Raw genomic sequence first — 14792 nt, forward strand, 5'->3', positions numbered from 1 at the left:
GAGCTTCTCCATCTTTGGCTGCAAAGAATATAATCAATCTCATTTCAGTGTTGACCATCTGGTGATGTCCATGTGTAATCTTCTCTTGTGTTGTTAGAAGATGGTGTTTGCTATGACCAGTGCATTCTCTTGGCAAAACTCTATTAGCCTTTGCCCTGTTTCATTCCGTACTCCAAGGCCAAATTTGCCTGTTACTCCAGGTGTTTCTTGACTTCCTACTTTTGCATTCCAGTCCCCTATAATGAAAAGGACATCTTTTTTGGGTGTTAGTTCTAAAAGGTCTTGTAGGTCTTCATAGAACTGTTCAACTTCAGCTTCTTCAGCATTACTGGTTGGAGCATAGGCTTGGATTACTGTGATATTGAATGGTTTGCCTTGGACATGAACAGAGATCATTCTGTCATTTTTGAGATTGCATCCAAGTACTGCATTTTGGACTCTTTTGTTGACCATGATGGCTACTCCATTTCTTCTAAGGGATTCCTGCCCACAGTAGTAGATGTAATGGTCATCTGAGTTAAATTCACCCATTCCAGTCCATCTTAGTTCGCTGATTCCTAGAATGTCAATGTTCACTCTTGTCATCTCCTGTTTGTCCACTTCCAATTTGCCTTGATTCATGGACCTAACATTCCAGGTTCCTATGCAGTATTGCTCTTTACAGCATCAGACCTTGCTTCTATCACCAGTCACAGCCACAACTGGGTGTTGTTTTTGCTTTGGCTCCATCCCTTCATTCTTTCTGGAGTTAGTTCTCCACTGATCTCCAGTAGCATATTGGGCACCTATGTGGCGGCTGTGACAGACCGCGCAAAAGCGTGGCAGAGAGGAGCTACCCTACGCCCGAGGTCAGGGGCGGCCGCCGAGAGGAGCAACCCCACGTCCAAGGAGCGGCGGCTGCGGGGCGCAGGAGGGCCGAGAGGAGCTACTCCACGTTCAAGGTCAGGAGGGCGGACCCTGAGGAGATACCCCTCGTCCAAGGTAAGGAGCAGCGGCTGTGCTTTGCTGGAGCAGCCGTGAAGAGATACGTCACGTCCAAGGTAAGAGAAACCCAAGTAAGACGGTAGGTGTTGTGAGAGGGCATCAGAGGGCAGACACCCTGAAACCATAATCACAGAAAACTAGCCAATCTGATCACAGGACCACAGCCTTGTCTAACTCAGTGAAACTAAGCCATGCCGTGTGGGGCCACCCAAGACGGACGGGTCATGGTGGAGAGGGCTGACAGAATGTGGTCCACTGGAGAAGGGAGTGGCAAACCACTTCAGCATTCTTGCCTTGAGAACCCCATGAACAGTATGAAAAGCAAAAGGATAAGGCATCCCTCAGCCCCACCTCAAGTCTCCTCCTTGGCCTTCACCTTTCACATTTGAATAAATGACTCAGCCTCCTACTTTACTGAGCCAAGGGGACTCCTAGAGACTAGCTCTCCTGTGTCTCACTTTACCTACTTACAGTGACTACATATCCAAAGCCAATCACACCTCTTTCTACTTGTCTCAGAGAACGAGATGTCCCTTCTTAAATCCAAGATAATTCTTGTAAATGTGCTTCAAAACCCCATCCCTCTCTCCCAGTGACCTCACTCCTTTAGACATCCTCTCTCTCCTGAAATTGAAACCCTCCCTCACTACAGGGCTCCTTCTCCTCAGACCAGCAACATAATCAAATCTCACCCATCCCCAAAAAATCCCTCCTTTGTGTGCCGTGGGACAGGCATTCTCACACACTGCAGGTGGGAGTGTAAATTGGCAAGATCTTTCTGGGAAGCAATCTGGTAACCTGAATCAAAAGCCTGAAAAATATTTGCACCCTTTGTCCCAGTAATCCTACCTCCAGAAATCCATCTAAGAAAGTAATCAGAAATGCTGACAAGGAGAGATGTTTAAAGATGTTAATCTCACTGTTATTTTAATAGCAAAAATTGGAAACTATCTAAAGGTTCAACAATCTGGGATAGGTTAAATAAACTGTACTTAAATACAATGAAATTTTGTGCAATCACTAAAAATATAATTTTAAAAGAAAAGTTGACATGAGAAACTGTTCATGAAGCAACATTATAAGTGAAAACAGCAGCATATAAAAAATATATACAGTGGTGCTAATTTTGTTATATATATATGGAACGCTTCTGGAACATTAGCTATTATATACATCCTGTCCCTCAATCTTCAGAACATTTCTCTACAGTTAATACTGTTGTTCACATTTTGTAGAGAAAGAAACCAACTAGAAAGAAAGAAATCAGTGTTTCCCTCTTCTAGGGAAGAAGGGGGGTCACTGATTAATTTCTTCATGCTCTTTGTACTAACTCTTTAATAAAGAGGTATCACTTTTTATCAAACAGAAATACTCGGCCATTCTTCTCCTTACTAGTTTATATATGTGAGTAAGGAATAATTTGAGCAATACAGAGAAAATGAAAACCCTCTTCCCACTATTGCTATTCCAATCACCAGAGACAGAGACAGTCCACTGTGGGTAGTAGGGCTGTTTTATATTTGCTTTTAATTTATATTTGGCTTTGGTATTTATATTTGTTTTTCAATTTTGTCTGTAGACATATACAGTTGAAAAAGCAAACGTGATTGTCTTACCAAGTCAGTACTTAAAATTTGACAATTTGAGCCCTTTCAGCCACAGTCTTTTGGTTTCACAGTCTTTTGGACATCTTAGGGGATGTCCAGGGCCCCTTTCTGCTGGTGTGGCCCAGTTTAATGTTGTCAAGTGACGAACCATTTCTAACCGTGCCTGGCCGCCCCATGAGCTTTGGGTTTAAGGCCTGCAGAACTGAGTTCTTGTCCTACTTCTGCCACCCACTAGCTGTACGACCAGGGGCTAAAGGCTTTTTCTCTGCGGGAGCGTTTCCCCGCCCTTCGGATGGGGTAACAGCTCTCGCCTGCCCACGAGAAGGGGACATTGTGATGCTCCAAGTGGCTGACGGCTGTGGCTGGTTAAGTGCAGCCCGCAAAGCAGTGCTCTTCAGGCTCCTCCCTTCTGCCTGTCCTCCCGATTTCCCTGCAGCCTGAGGGATTCTTCAACTCGTCTGGAGTAGAGAAGAGGGCCAGAGCGCCGCAGAAAGGCAAGGGTCACGGTCCCCAGGCAAACGCTGGACGTCCAGAGGCTCGAGATTGGCTTTTGGGCCCCCTCCAGCTCACTCGAGTCTTCCGACTGAGATCGGCGGCGGAGGACTCTCTGGAGGCAGGAGCGAAAAAAGAAGTGCCTGGAGTGCAGCGGCGTGTAGCAGGGAAAAGCACTTACGGGCTGAAGACGCTGCCTGGCGTCCCCCTTCCAAAGCACATTTTCAAGCCTTTGCAGCAGCGAGCGGGTGCAGCGCCCACGGCCTTCTTCCGCGGAGCCGCCGCCCTCTAGTGGCCGCGTGCAAATATTACAGCTGCTCTGTAGGCCCCGCCTCCCCCTACAGGGGCTGGGCTGCCACTCACATCCTCAAAGTAAGGGGCCCTTAGAGAGCCCCCAAAGAAGACTGGAACCTGGCAGAAGGGGAAGCCAGGCCTGGGTGAACCAGGACTGGAACCTGGGACTCCAGATGCCCCACCCAATAGATGCTTACAACAACTTCTCGACATCTTTTAAGCAAAAGGCACCAGGCAGTGATGGAGATTTTATTTAGGCTGTTGCAGTAGGGAAAAGGATCATTCATGAGAACCCTCTCAAAAAAAAAGGAAGGGGCCTGAGGTTTTAGAGAGGCAGGGAAACCAGGAAGTCATCAGCCTGTCTCGTGGGAACAGCAAGAGGTGTAGATGGGTTGTTTTCTTGGAACATGTGAGAGCAAAGTAGCCCTGTTTCCCCAGAACTTAAAGAGGTGGGGGAATTTCTTAACCACAGTTGCCTTTCAGGAGCACAGTACTCAGATAAAGTCCAACGCTGTCCTAATGGAACAGGCTGCAGGAGGGCCACTTAAGAGGTGAGGGTAGTGAGGCCCAGGTCATGCATCTATGGGTTTTAGTGCCTGAGGCAAAATTCCAACCTGCAGATAATTAAGACAGCAAGGTGACCCCAACCTGAAGTTGAAAGCTCCCTCTAAGAGTAAAATCGTCAAGTCGGAGTGCAAGGGAGGAGCCCAGCCTGCCCCAGAAATGGCCTGTGCTCAGGCACGGCTTTCGGTTTGATGGAGCGTATCAGCAATGTGCTGGGACCACCTAGGAAAAATGTTGGGATTTACTGCAGAAAAGGCAGGATGGTGGCTGTGAAGATACTGTGAAGTCCCCTAGTCAAGCTGGGGCCAGGCCAGCAGGGGGACAATTCTGGGATGCAGCTGCTGTGTCACTCTGCTAGCCAGTCTGGGTCTGTCTGTCTCTGTGGCCCCCACTGTTTCTCTTCCTACCCAGCCTCTTTCCTCACTCACAATCTCTGCTCCCCCATAACTTCAGCTGGCACTTGGCCACTTGCAGTTACCCCAGCCCCTGAGTCTACCCAACCTCCAGCTATGGAGCCCACCAGGAGCTGCAGCTTCCTCTGGGTCTTTTAAGACCCCTCCCCAAAGCTAGCCTCTGTTTTCAAGCCAGGCCCCAAGTCACTGACTACCCTGCCATGCCTCTGGCAGGCAGCCCACCCAGGTCCCTCGGTTGTTCAGGGTGGCGTGGATGAATTAAATGACCTGCTTCTCGTAGGGGCTGGGACAGGACAGACACACTGGGAGCAGCTGCGTCCAGGTTCCCCGGGGCTGCAGTCTGGGAAGCCAGGCTGGAGGCGTCATCATCTCCAGGCACTTGAGCCCACCTATGGGTCCTATGCTTTGCCTACAGGAGGGTGCTGACTGAAGAGGATGGTCTGATGACCGGAGAGAAGAGGACTCCAGTGTAACAAGCTTGGGCTGTGGTCCCAGCAGTACTCCTGGCCTAACCCAACTGCCCAGTCTCCTTGACGGACATCTTCTTAGCATGAGGGCTCATGCCCTAGGAGAGTAGTTTGTGAAACCTGGCTCTTTGCTGCCTGTTTTGGCTTGGTCTGAGAGCTAAGAATGGCACTTACATTCTTAAAGGAAAATCATCAAAAGAAGAATGATACAGCAAGACACAGCGTCATTATATAAAATTCAAATTTCGGTGTCCATAAATAAAACTTTTTTGGAACCTGACTGTGCTCATTCATTTATGTGTTGTCTCTGGCTGTTTGGGCTGCAGAGGTGAATAACTGTGACCAAGCCTAAGATGGTTACTATCTAGCATCAACAGCAACTGTTTGCCGACTCCTGCGCAATCCTAGCCTGATGCCACTAGCTGCAAAAATCACCGCTGGCACTGGGGCCTGCTCATCAGGAGGGTTCCAGAAGTCAATCCAGGTGCTTTTTCTCCAGAAGGAGCCAGCAGCAGTAATGACTTGAAAGGCTGATCCAAGGAGCAGTTGAATTTCTCCCAGTAAATGAATCATTGGCTTCCTGATCTATAGGTCAACCTTGCTGGGTCAACTAGAATAACCCTAGCCTCAGTCTGACTTGGAGACTGTCAGGGAAGGATCTTTCATTACAGGTGACAGAGACCCAATGTGGACCATCTAAAAGAAACGAGACCGGGATTAAGATGACCTGGCATGTGGCAGGGAATCCCGTGCTGGCTGGACGGCTGGACTGTAGGGACGCATAGGCCTCGCTCAGACCCGGTAGAGCCTGGTCCCGCTCTCCAAATGCCCTCTGCACTTCACCACCTCAACCTGTTCCAGGCTGCAGCTTACACCCTTAGCCCTCGAGGAGGGGTGAGCTGACCCAAGTCCAAACATCCTGAAGAAAACCGGGCTCTGATTGGCATGTTCAGATGCCCACCTTTCCACTGGACACAATGGCTTTCTGTAACCAGGGAGGGGTGCTGGAGGTAGGGGACAGCAGTGCTAGAATGTGTATCTTTTTTAATATTTATTTTTTATTTATTCGGTTGCACTGGATCTTAGCTGCAGCACATGGGATCTTCTGTCTTCATTGTGGCATGAGGGATCTTTACCTGTGGCATGCAAACTCTTAGTTGCAGCGTGTGGGATCTAGTTCCCTGACTAGGGATCAAACCCAGGCTCCCTGCATTGGGAATGTGGATCACCAGGGAAGTCCCTAGAATGGGTGTCTTTACTGTGCTTCTCTGGTATGTCTTTGTTACCTCTCTGCCCTGGCCATTCTGTCATGAATGCCCCCTTTACCAGGCAGGCTCTGCCCTCCTTCCAGACTCAAGCTGGCTGTCACCTCCTCCTGGAAGCACCCCTGCCCTTGGGGTGCCCTTCCTTGGCGCTCCCACGGGATGCTCCCTTCCTGCTTCCTTTCCGCCCCGCACCCCCCAGCTACCCGAGCTCAGGAGTTACTGGAACTCTCAGCTATGTCTCATGCTCAGGCCCTCGGGCCCAGAGGAGGTTCAGGAAATGTTTCCCAGATGACTGATTTGGAAAGCTTGGATGCAGTAGTGGGGGTGAGTTTTCAAAAGGGGATCCCAGGATTTCCTTTCCAGCTGTTTCTCACAGGATGCAGGGTAGCAAGTTCAACTCTTGAGTTTTAATTCCTGCTTCACCACATACAGTTAGGCAAGTTACCTAAGCTTCTGTTTCCTAACTCGCTCAGTTCCTCATCTGTAAGATGGAAATACTGAGTACCCATCAGCACAGGTACTGTTGATTAAATTAGACACTGCTGTTGTGAGGTTAGATTACATACTGCTTAGCGCAATTCCTGGAACAGTATACATACTCATTACTGTATTATTGTTTTTATCATATGCCCTTCTCACTCCCCAGTAGAACTCAATGCTGACTCAAATAGCTGTGCAGAGAACAGGATACCCTTTCTTCCAGCCCCTGATGATCCAAAAACAATCATTACTCCATCAATAAAACAGAGGATCAAACCGGAGCCTCATTGGACTTCTGTAACAAAGGTAATCATATGTAACGTTTTGTGGAAAATATGATAAAGAAAAATACCAAGCAATCTAATATACTCTGGCATATCTTTTCCAGTCTTCTATTCTTATGAACATTAAATGCAGTTTTAATCATATTGTATATTTGCATTCTATTGTCCATAGTAGCATCGTATCCAACATCAATAACAGAAAAACAATCTAGTCCAAAAATGGGCAGAGGACCAAAACAGACGTTTCTCCAAAGAAAATACACAGGTCAACAGGCCCATGAAAAGAGGCTCAGCATCGCTAAGTATCAGAGAAATGCAAATCAAAACTACAATGGGGTACCACTTCACACTGGCCAGAATAGCCATCATTAAAAAGTCTACAAACAACAAATGCTGGAGAGGATGTGGGAAAAATGGAACTCTCCTACACTGCTGGTCGGAATGTAAATTGGTGCAGCCCCTATGGAAAATAGCACAGAGGATGCTCAGAAAACTAAAACTAGAGCTGCCATATGACCTAGCAATCCCACTTCTGTTTGTAAACCCAGACAAAACTATAATAGAGAAGATACATTCACCCCTAGCAGCACTATTCACAATAGCCAAGACATGGAAACAATCTAAATGTCTGTTGACAGAGAAATGGATAAAGAAGATGTGGTACACACATACAGTGGAATATGACTCAGCCATAAAAAGAATGAAATAATGCCATTTGCAGCAACATGAATGGACCTAGAAGGTACCATTTGAAGCAAGGTGAGGAAGAGAAAGACATAGTGGCATCATAACAACAGCTAAGTTGTTACAGATAATGCTGAACACACCATTTCCCAGCTTTTCAAGAAAGATGACTATTTTTAAGTTACAATCATGACTCATACAGAAACAAACTGAACGCATATAAAGGTATTCTTTAACCCATTATTAACCAGGGGTCAGGAAGATACTATAACCAGTTCAAAGGTGAAAGTACAGAACAAGCACATTTAGAGAAATACTGAGATGAATGTGTAAATGGAATTAAAACTGGCTTCCTAAAAACAGAAACTGGCTTCCTGCACAGTGGGGAAGGGAAGACAATTGAATTACCACTGAACTGAATCTGTGCAGGTCCCCAAACATGTCCGCTGCTGGCTGGACTCATCCATTGTACTGTGAAAGGTTGTGACCCAAGAAAAGCGCACACAGTTGGATTGCTATTGAAGGATGAAGGTATCGTGCACCCTGAGACAGGAATATACCAGATCCAGCTGGCCAGGCTGCCCATGAGGAGACACTCATGGATCACCCAAAAGTGGGAGTAAAAAGGGAATCCTTGCTACCAAGCAAGTTAAAAACCAATCTGGATGGTACAACTGATTTTACAGTAACACATATACAGTAACATAGGCTGCAATGTAGATAGAAATGCCCACAGGAATATATGCCAGACAAGTGTTTATCTCTGGAAGGTAGCGCTATGAAGGATTTTCATTATTTGGGGGCTTTTTTTTAATGGGGTGGAATGTTGCACTGTTTGAATTATTTCTAATGAACCTGTATTACTTTCATAATTTTTAAAATAAGGAAGATGGCAGTTTCCATGATACACATGAAGAGTTTATGGATGCTTTCAGTTACTCATTCATGCAATCTTCCTGAAAGAATTACTCAAATTACTCAACTACATACAGACTCCAACCCACTGATACATAAATTGAAATCAGGAATTTAAGGAAATGCAGTGTAACTGGTCATATTTTTCAAATACAATCACACAAACATATACAAGTATGTAATATGTGTATATATGCGTATGTTCATGTATGTATGTGTTTATGCGAGCATCCCATTTGTTCATCTTATGTGGTGATGTTGATACACTTCCATTTGATCTGGGTGCATCTTTATAACGGCCCCAACCACTGGGATGCAGCAGAAGTGACACTGAGTGATTTCTGAGGTTAGGTCATCAAACAATATGCATCCACCTGACTCTCTCTCTGGGGGCAAGGTGGCAGGGGGATGCTTGCCCTTGGAACTCAGCCTCTACATTTCAAGGAAGTGCAGGCTACACACAGAGAAGGCAATGGCACCCCAAATCCCATGGACGGAGGAGCCTGGTGGGCTGCAGTCCATGGGATCACTAAGAGTCAGACACGACTGAGCAACTTCACTTTCACTTTCATGCATTAGAGAAGGAAATGGCAACCCACTCCAGTGTTCTTGCCTGGAGAATCCCAGGGACGGGGGAGCCTGGTGGGTTGCCATCTATGGGGTCGCACAGAGTCGGACACGACTGAAGTGACTTAGCAGCAGCAGCAGGCCACACAAGAGCTATGTGTGGCATTTTGGCTAACAGCCCCAGCCAGGCCCCCAGCACCAAAGACGAGTGGACAAACATTCAGATGATTAAGGCCAAGCTAGAGACTCAAGCGTTCAAGTCTTCCAGCTGAGGCCTCCAACATTCGTGGAGAGACCAGGCAGCCCTGTCACACCTTGTCTAGCTTCCTGATGAAGGAAACTCCGCTCAGTGTTACAGGGCAGCTGGAGGGGAGGGAATCTGGGGAAGAATGCACACAAACATGTGTATGGCTGGACGGCTCTAATCACAGGATTGTTTAATTGACTACACTCCAATATCCAATAAAGTTTTAAAAAAACTAGCCAATAAATACCTGATGCACAGAAAACACAAGAGATTATAAATGATTATTGCTCTAAGCCACTAAGGTTTTGGGGGGTAATGCATACAGCCATAGTGACTGAACACACAACATACATGGTAACCACCTGAACATAGAGAATTCAATAAAAATAATTGTCACAGACATGGTTAAAATCCGAATGACAAATTCCAATTTTTGAAAAAAGAAGACTCACATAGTTTTGAAAAAGATAAGATAACTAAGCCTTTAATGGAAAGGTGTGGAAGTAGGGAACTGGAAAACTTCTTGCATTGCAAGAGAGACAAAAACTGTAGATTTTTCTTGAATGTGAGAGTTGGAGAAACATGGGTCCTGTAAAATGTTTAACCATCTTCTTTGCAGCCGATTAAGCCAACCATGGAGGCCTGGTGTGCAATGGTTGCAAACAGCAGCCTCCTCCACAGTGTATGCAGCCTGTTGCCTGTGGCCGTTGCCTTAAGGAACCCTGGAGACAGCACTTTCCAGTGGACATTCATGACTGGCATGCTGTCCCCAGCCTAGGCTCCAGGCTTGTAGCCGAGGTGCCTTTGGAAAGCCCAAGGGCACAGTGGTCAGCATCCACATTGGCCAAGTCATAACGTCCACCCACACCACGCTGCAGAACAAGCAGCCTGTGATTGAGGCCCTCCGCAGGGCCAACTTCAGGCTACCTGGCCGCCAGAAGAGCCACATCTTCAAGGAGTGGGGAGTTACTAAGTTTAATGTGGATGAATCTGAAAACATGAGGGCAGAAAAGCAGCTCACCCAGGATGGCTGTGGGGTCAAATACATCCCTAATCGTGGCCCCCGCACAAATGGTGGGCCCTGCATTCATGAGAGCCTTCTCTTCCTTACTCACGCCCACCAATAAATCCTACCTTCCTGTCCAAAAAAAACCTTGCAGGTGTCAGCAGAATTAAAACCATAAGCAGTATTCTGTCCAAATCAGAGAAGATAAAAATAAATAAATCATACCTATCACAGAAGGCAAGAAAAAAGAGAAAGCTTAGATCAAAACATGAAAATAAACCACCCCCCAAAAAAGAAAGAAAATAAAGCCCAAACATGAAAATGAAAGCAAATGCCAGAATAAATATAAATGCATTATCCTCCTCTACTAAAAGCCAAAGAGCCTGCAATTAATACAATTTCATTACTACTATGCATCCATATTACTGTATATAAGATATAGCTAAATAAAGATATTTTATAATACATATTATATATAATACAGCTAAACAAACATACTGTATATAAGATATAGCTAAATAAAGCCAAAAAATATTCCAACTACCACACAATTGCATTCATCTCACATGCTGGCAAAGCAAAGCTCAAAATTCTCCAAGCCAGGCTTCAACAGTACACGAACCAGAACTTCCAGATGTTCAAGCTGGATTTAGAAAAGGCCAAGGAACCAGAGATCAAACTGCCAACATCCGTTGGACCATTGAAAAAGCAAGAGAGTTCCAGAAAAACATCTACTTCTGCTTTGGCTACACCAAAGCCTTTGACTGTATGGATCACAACAAACTGTGGAAAATTCTTAAAGAGATGGGAATACAAGACCACCTTACCTGCCTCCTGAGAAATCTGTATTCAGGTCAAGAAGCAACAGTTAGAACTAGACATGGAACAACAGACTGGTTCCAAATTGGGAAAGGAGTACGTCAAGGCTGAATATTGTCACTCTGCTTATTTAACTTATATGCAGAGTACATCATGAGAAATGCCAGGGTGGATGAAGCAGAGGCTGGAATCAAGACTGTTGGGAGAAATATCAATAACCTCAGATATGCAGATGACACCACCCTTACAGCAGAAAGCAAAGAAGAACTAAAGAGCCTCTTGATGAAAGTGAAAGAGGAGAGTGAAAAAGTTGGCTTAAAACTCAACATTCAGAAAATGAAGATCATGGCATCAGGTCCCATCACTTCATGGGAAATAGATGGGGAAACAATGGAAACAGTGAGAGACTTTTCTTTTCTTGGGCTCCAAAATCACTGCAGATGGTAACTGCAGCCATGAAATTAAAAGACACTTGCTCCTTGGAAGAAAAGCTATGACCAACCCAGACACACATTAAAAAACAGAGACATTACGCTGCTGGCAAAGGTCCGTCTAGTCAAAGCTAAGGTTTTTCCAGTAGTCATGTATGGACATGAGAATTGGACCATAAAGAAAGATGAGTGCTGAAGAATTGATGGTTTTAAACTGTGCTGTTGGAGAAGACTCTTGAGAGTCCCTTGGACTGCAAGGAGATCCATCCAGTCCATCCTAAAGGAAATCAGTCCTGAATATTCATTGGAAGGACTGATGCGGAAGCTGAAGCTCCAATACTTTGGCCACCTGATACAAAGAACTGACTCAGTGGAAAAGACCCTGATGCTGGGAAAGACTGAAGGCAGGAGGAGAAGGGAACAACAGAGGATGAGATGGTTGGATGGCATCTCCAGCTTGATGCACATGAGTTTGAGCAAGCTCCAGGAGTTGGCGATGTACAGGGAAGCCTGCGTGCTGCAGTCCAGGGGGTCCCAAAGAGTCAGACACGACTGAGTGACTGAACTGAACTGAACTAAAATAAAGACTCACCCTTTCCTCCTGTGGTGTTGCACATTAGGTGAACATGCATTCCAGACAGACCCTTTGCCAGTACCGCTCAACTCCCTGCTCTTAGGTTTCCAGATGGACATGGGCTAACAAGAGGGCCCAGGGTGGACAGACATGACCACTTCAGGAAGCCATAACTTCATGAGAGAAGGAGTTACCCAGTTTTCTGGCTGGAACAACTCCAGAGAGGGAGTGAGGGTCAAACATTCCCCCTGCGTGCTTCCTGCCTGAAGGTTCAAGGCCAGTTTAGAGGGCAAAGCATGTATGGGGACTCCCACGGTAGTCTAGTGAATGAGAATCCACCTTCCAATGCAGGGGATGCAGGTTCGATTCCTGGTCCAGGAAGATTCCACATGTCTCAGAGCAACTAAGCCCCTGCAATGCAACCATTGACCCAGTGTGCCTACAGCCCGAACTCGGCAACAAGAGAAGCCACGGCAATGAGAAGCCCATGCACCACAACCAAGAGGAGCCCCCCTCGCTGCAACTAGAGAAAGCCTACATACAGCAACACAGACCCAGCATAGCCAAAAAATAATAAATAAATAATTTTTTGAAAATCATTCACTGGCCACCAACTGTGCCACTGTGCCCAGCCCCACAAGCACATCATTAGGGAAAATTCCTCCCAGGCTCCTGCCAATCATTTGCCACTTTTTCTGAAAGGTTCTGAGTTTTTGTCTTTTCCTATGCCTTAATTAGCTTTTAAATGGGGAAGTTGGGAGATGGTATATCTAGGAAGGGCTTCCCCGGTGGTTTCAGATGGTTAAGTATCTAAGAAGGTTGTTGAATGTCATCTTAAGCCTAAGATCTTATGACCTCTTATTTCAATAGGAGGCCCTTTTTAAAAACTGTCTGTTGAACCTCAGGTGTTGTGCCCTGCACCTAGAGCACAATAATGAACAAAGCCTGGCCCCACGCCCTGGGGAGGTGCTCATGGCCTGGGGAGGGGGACAGGGAGGCAAGCAAGCATACAACTAACTCTAACACAAGGCAGAAGGAAATAAGTGCTAAATATAGATGCCACGTAGCCAGGACAGGGAGGAGGGAGCAATTAATACTGGTGGAGGAAAGAGAGAAGCCTTTATGGGGAGTCTGCAAGGCCTCTCTCTGAGCCCACAATAGTAACTATAGACGGAGGAAAATACCCACACACCGCAAGTGCGATCAGTATTCAGAGCCTGGTCATCCTGGGACAGCTGAGCCCCTTGGAGGGGAAGGTCAGCCCACCGCCCAGGCCCCGCCTCCAGCTGGGACCCGCAGAAGAGGTGTGGGGAGGGGGCAGATGAAATGGACCGCATCGGGCTCAGGGGAAAGCGGTGACCCAGGATGAGGTATCAACGTACAGGAGACCCCTGCCCTGAGCATTCGAGGTTTCTGACGTTACCTAAGATGAAATGTTGCTAACAGTCAGGAGAGGAGTTTTGGGTCTTTTCTCAGTCACTGGTTGGAGAGGAGGCCGGAATGAGACAGGGAGCTGGTTGAGTCCAGCCCCAGGAAACATGGGTGAGAGTCTCAGCTAAAGGAGGAGAAGCAGAGCCCAGCATTTATTGACAGCGTCATGGGGCAGGCACTAAGAGCATTGTCTTAGCTAGTGTTTGTTATTCTGCAAATACTTACTGAGCACCTATTCTGTGCCACACACTGTTTTAGGCACTGGGGATACGGTGATAAACAAGACAAAGATACTCCTGGTGAACAAAGAAACAAATATTTGACATAATTTCAGTGATATATACCTATCATCAGTATTAAGTACTATGAAGAAAAATAAAGGGGAAAAGAATAAAAGGAAGTGTCACTGTCAAGAAGTGGTCAGGAAAGGCCTCCCGGAAGAGGTGGCATCTGAGCAGAGACCCGACTTAGCAAGAGAAGAGCCTTACAGCATTTTAGTGAGGCTTCCGCAGCCTAAAGATGAAGAAACAAACCTCAGATGCCTTCCCTGGTGGTTCAGTGGTTAAGACTCCATGCTTCCCATGTGGGGTGTGGACCCTGTCCCTGCCTGGGAACTAAGATCCCACATGCCAGTGCTGGGAGGCTGAAAAAGAAACAAACCTCAGAGAAGTGCAGTGGCTTTCCCTAGGTTACAAAGCTCCTAAGACTCCTCTTGGGAAGGGTGTGAGATTCTAGACTCTGGTGATGAATTCAGAAGCAGCCCCTGACCCTCAGACTCTCCATTCACAGACAGCTGTGGTGACAGACCCTTAGGCAAATGCACTTGGTGAGATGTCGGCCCATGGGTTCTTCTTGCCCTCTCTTCCCTCCTCCTCCTTCCTACCTCCTTCTCCTTCCTGCTTTTACAACATTTTATTATAAAAAAAAAAAAAAAAACAACACTGGGAAGTCTATTATAAACAAAGTTTCAATTCAGTGAATAATTTTAGAAAGAACACTTTAACCGGTGCCCAAGAGAACAAGATATTTTAGCCACCATCCCAGAAGACTTCATGTGTTCCTTTCCATGTTCTTATCATTCACAGTAACCCCTTCCTTGTCTTATCATTTCGTACAATCTATATTTGTATTCCTAAACAGTACAGTTTTGCCTAATTTTGAACTCCATTGAAATAGTATTAATATAATTTTGTATATATTCTTGTCTTACTTCTTTCACTCAATATCACGTTCACAAGATTCATCCATGTTGCCAAGTATATTTGTTT

At 46.1% G+C, this 14792-nt stretch overlaps 1 pseudogene; it reads left to right on the forward strand.

The window, feature by feature from the left end:
* The first annotated feature begins 9876 nt into the window (after nucleotides 1-9876).
* On the forward strand, nucleotides 9877-9997 carry LOC122706028 (annotated as a pseudogene).
* Nucleotides 9998-14792: the final 4795 nt, after the last annotated feature.

This window comes from Cervus elaphus, chromosome 12 (genome assembly GCF_910594005.1).
Source record: "Cervus elaphus chromosome 12, mCerEla1.1, whole genome shotgun sequence".
In the NCBI taxonomy this organism is placed as follows: domain Eukaryota; kingdom Metazoa; phylum Chordata; class Mammalia; order Artiodactyla; family Cervidae; genus Cervus; species Cervus elaphus.